We start from the raw sequence: 4,421 nt of genomic DNA, 5'->3' as shown, positions 1-4,421 counted from the left end.
TGGCCAAGTGAACCCCCGGCGATGGCTCAGGTCAATGGCGTGCTACGGCAGTGTTCCCAAGCTCAACTCCAGGTGCTGGGTATGATTCATGTGGAAGTTAAGTATCAGGCAGTCAAGGACACACTTCCACTTTATGTGGTGGCGGGGCAGGGCACAAGCCTGCTGGGCAGAGATTGGTTTGAGCCCCTCGGTATTGAAGTGACAGGAGTAAACACGGTGCAGCGACAGCCCATAATGCCTATGTTGGAGAACTGTGAAGAGGTTTTTGTTGATTTTGGGGCCTGTCGGGGACCGTCAGTCTCAATCGAAGTGGACCCGGGGTAGAGCCTAAGTTCTTCAAGGCGCGACCAGTTCCTTTTGCGTTGCGCAAGAACGTGGATGAGGCCCTGGATAAGCTGGTGAACCAAGGGGTTCTCTTGCCAGGAGAGCACTGAGGCGGAGTACAAAAGGAGGAGCGAGGCGAGGCCCGAACAGATCGGACCAGGAGAGCACCGAGGCCGGGTATTAAAGGAGGAGCGAGGCGAGGCCCGACCAGATCGGAGCAGGAGAGCACCGAGGCCGGGTATAAAAGGAGGGGCGAGGCGAGGCCCGACCAGATCGGACCAGGAGAGCACCGAGGCCGGGTATAAAAGGAGGAGCGAGGCGAGGCCCGACCAGATCGGACCAGGAGAGCACCGAGGCCGGGTATAAAAGGAGGAGTGAGGCGAGGCCCGACCAGATCGGACCAGGAGAGCACCGAGGCCGGGTATAAAAGGAAGAGCGAGGCGAGGCCCGACCAACTCAGATGCGGGGAGAGAGGTAAAAAGTAATCAGAGTGTGACGTCACCAGGGAGCAGGCAAGTGATTGGTTGGTGTATTTCTCTTTTTTAAACTTTAACTCTGTGGTTTATAGTTGCTAAGGTCTTTTCTGGTGTAGCGGGGGCTGTTGGTAAACGATACAAGTGCCTTAGAGTTTACCTTTAATTTTCGATAATGAATTTATTTAAATTAATTAAAGGGTAAGTCATGCCAGGAGTGCCCAGCCCCGTGTTATGCTCCTCTTGCTCTATGTGGGAATTCAGGGAGACTGCCGGTGTCCCTGATGACCACGTGTGCCAGAAATGCATCCAGCTGCGGTTACTAGCAGACTGCATTGCGGTGCTGGAGCTGTGGATGGATGGGCTTTGGAGCATTCACGATGCTGAGAGGGTCGTGGATAACACGTTTGATGAGGTGGTCACACCGCAGGTAAGGGCTGCACAGGCAGAAGGGAAATGAGTGATCATCAGGCAGAGCAGTAGAGGCAGGCAGGTAGTGCAGGGGACCTCTGTGGCCATCCCCCTCTCAAACAGGTATACCGATTTGGATACTGTTGAGGGGGATGACTTACCAGAGGAAGGCAGCAGCAGCCAACTTCACGGCACCAGGGGTGCTTCTGCTGCTCAGGAAGGGAGGAAAAAGAGTGGAAGAGCAATAGTGGCGGGGGATTCTATCGTAAGGGGAACAGATAGGCGTTTCTGTGGCCATAGACGTGACTCCAGCATGGTTTGTTGCCTCCCTGGTGCCAGGGTCAAGGATGTCACTGAACGGCTGCAGGGCATTCTGAAGGGGGAGGGTGAACAGTCAGAGGTCGTGGATCACATTGGGGCCAATGACATGGGTAGGAAGAGGGATGAGGTCCTGCAGCAAGAATTTAGGGAGCTAGGTAGCAGATTAAAGAGCAGGACCTCAAAGGTTGTAATCTCTGGATTACTCCCGGTGCCACGTGCTAGTGAGTATAGGAATAGGAGGATAGAGCAGATGAATGCGTGGCTAAAGAGTTGGTGCAGGAGGGAGGGCTTTAGTTTCCTGGATCACTGGGCCTGCTTCTGGGGAAGGTGGGACTTGTACAAGTAGGACGGGTTGCACCTGAACCAGAGCGGGACAAATATCCTTGCGGGGAGGTTTGCTAGCACTGTTCGGGGGGGGTTTAAAATAAAATGTCAGGGGTTTGGGAACCTGAGCAGGGAGACAGAGGAAAGGGAAACAGGGTTAAAAGCAACAGATAGGAAGGAGGAAAACAGAAGTGGCAGTCAGAGAAATCAATGGTTTAAATCAAATGTAGCCACAGTAAATAATAATTCTAATAGGTCTAAGAGCGTTAAATAAACAAGCCTGAAGGCTTTGTGTCTTAATGCGAGGAGCATTTGTAATAAGGTGGACGAATTGGCTACGCAAATAAAGGTAAATGAATATGATTTGGTTGGGATTTCGGAAACGTGGCTCAAGGATGGCCAAGACTGGGAACTCAACATCCAGGGGTATTCGATATTCAGGAAAGATAGGCAAAAAGGAAAGGGAGGTGGGGTAGCATTACTGGTTAAAGAAGGGATTAATACAATTGTAATGAAGGATATTAGCTCTGATGATGTGGAATCTGTATGGGTAGAATTGAGAAATACTAAGGGGAAAAAAACATTAGTGGGAGTGGTATATAGACCTCCCAACAGTAAGGCGGAGGTTGGGGATGGCACGAAAAGGGAAATTAAAGAAGCGTGCAATAAGGGCACAGCAGTCATCATGGGTGACTTTAATCTACATATAGATTGGGCCAACCAAATTAGTAACAATACTCTGGAGGAGGAATTCCTGGAGTGTTTACGGGATGGTTTCCCGGTCCAATATGTCGAGGAACCAACCAAAGATCAGGCCATCTTAGACTGGGTATTACGTAACGAGAAAGGATTAATTAGCAATCTTGTTGTACGAGGCCCCTTGGGTCTGAGCGATCATAATATGATCGAATTCTTCATTAAGATGGAGAATGAAGTAGTTGACTCAGAGACTAGGGTCCTCAATTTAAATAAAGGAAACTACGCTGGTCTGAGGAGCGAGTTGGGTAGGATTGATTGGGGAATGGCACTCAAAGGGTTGATGGTAGATAGGCAATGGCAAACATTCAAAGACCGAATGGATGAGCTACAGAATTTGTTCATTCCAGTTTGGCATAAAAATAAAACAAAAAAGGTGACTCAACCGTGGCTAACAAGGGAAATTAGGGATAGCATAAGATCCAAGGGGACGACATAAAAATTGGCCAGAAAAAGCAATAATCCTGGGGATTGGGAGCAGTTTAGGATTCAACAAAGGAGGACAAAGGGATTAATTAAGAAAGGGAAAATAGAATATGAGAGTGAGCTTGTGGGGAACATAAAAACTGACTGTAAAAGCTTTTATAGATATGTGAAGAGAAAAAGATTGGTGAAGTCAAGCGTAGGTCCCTTGCAGCCAGAATCAGGGGAATTTATAATGGGAAACAAAGAAATAGCAGACCAACTAAATTCATACTTTGTTTCTGTCTTCACAAAGGAGGACACAAATAACCTCCCAGAGATGTCGGGGAACATAGGGCCTGATGAATGGGTAGAACTGAAAGAAATCAGTATTTGTAGGGAAATGGTGTTAGGAAAATTGATGGGACTGAAGGCTGATAAATCCCCAGGGCCTGATAATCTACATCCCAGGGTACTTAAGGAAGTGGCCCTAGAAATAGTAGACGCATTGCTGGTCATCTTCCAGAACTCGATAGACTCTGGAACAGTACCCATGGATTGGAGGATAGCTAATGATACCCCACTAGTCAAAAGAGGTGGTAGAGCAAAAGCGGGGAATTATAGTCCTGACATCGATAGTGGGGAAAATGCTAGAATCTATTATTAAAGATGTAATAGCAGAGCACTTGGTAAGCAGTGACAGGATCGGACAAAGTCAACATGGATTTACAAAAGGTAAATCATGCTTGACTAATCTACTGGAATTTTTTGAGGATGTAACTGGTAAAGTAGATAAGGGAGAACCAGTGGATGTGGTGTATTTGGACTTTCAGAAGACTTTCGATAAGGTCCCACATAAGATATTAGCGTGCAAAATTAAGGCACATGGGATTGGGGGCAAGGTATTGACTTGGATAGAGAACTGGTTGGTGGACAGAAGGCAGAGAGTTGGAATGAACGTGTCGTTTTCCGAGTGGCAGGCAGTGACTAGTGGGGTGCCGCAAGGATCGATCCTAGGACTCCAGCTGTTCACAATATATATTAATGATCTGGACGAGGGAATTGGATGTAATATCTCCAAATTTGCATACGACACAAAGCTGGGTGGGAGGGTAAGCTGTGAGGAGGATGTCAAGAAACTCCAGTACGATTTGGACAGTTTGGGTGATTGGGCAGAAACATGGCAAATGCATTATAATGTGGATAAATGTGAGGTTATCCACTTTGGTGGCAAAAACAGGAACGCAGATTATTATTTGAATGGCAATAGATTGGGAGAAGGGGAAGTGCAAAGAGACCTGGGTGTTCTTGTGCACCAGTCGCTGAAGGTAAGCATGCAGGTGCAGCAGTCGGTTAGGAAGGCAAATGGTATGTTGGCCTTCGTAGCAAGGGGGTTCGAGCACAGGAAAA

This window comes from Somniosus microcephalus, unplaced genomic scaffold (assembly GCF_052327205.1).
Source record: "Somniosus microcephalus isolate GS21.2 unplaced genomic scaffold, FLI_Smic_1.0 unresolved_chr8, whole genome shotgun sequence".
Classification (NCBI taxonomy): domain Eukaryota; kingdom Metazoa; phylum Chordata; class Chondrichthyes; order Squaliformes; family Somniosidae; genus Somniosus; species Somniosus microcephalus.
Note: the sequence above shows the minus strand (reverse complement) of the source record.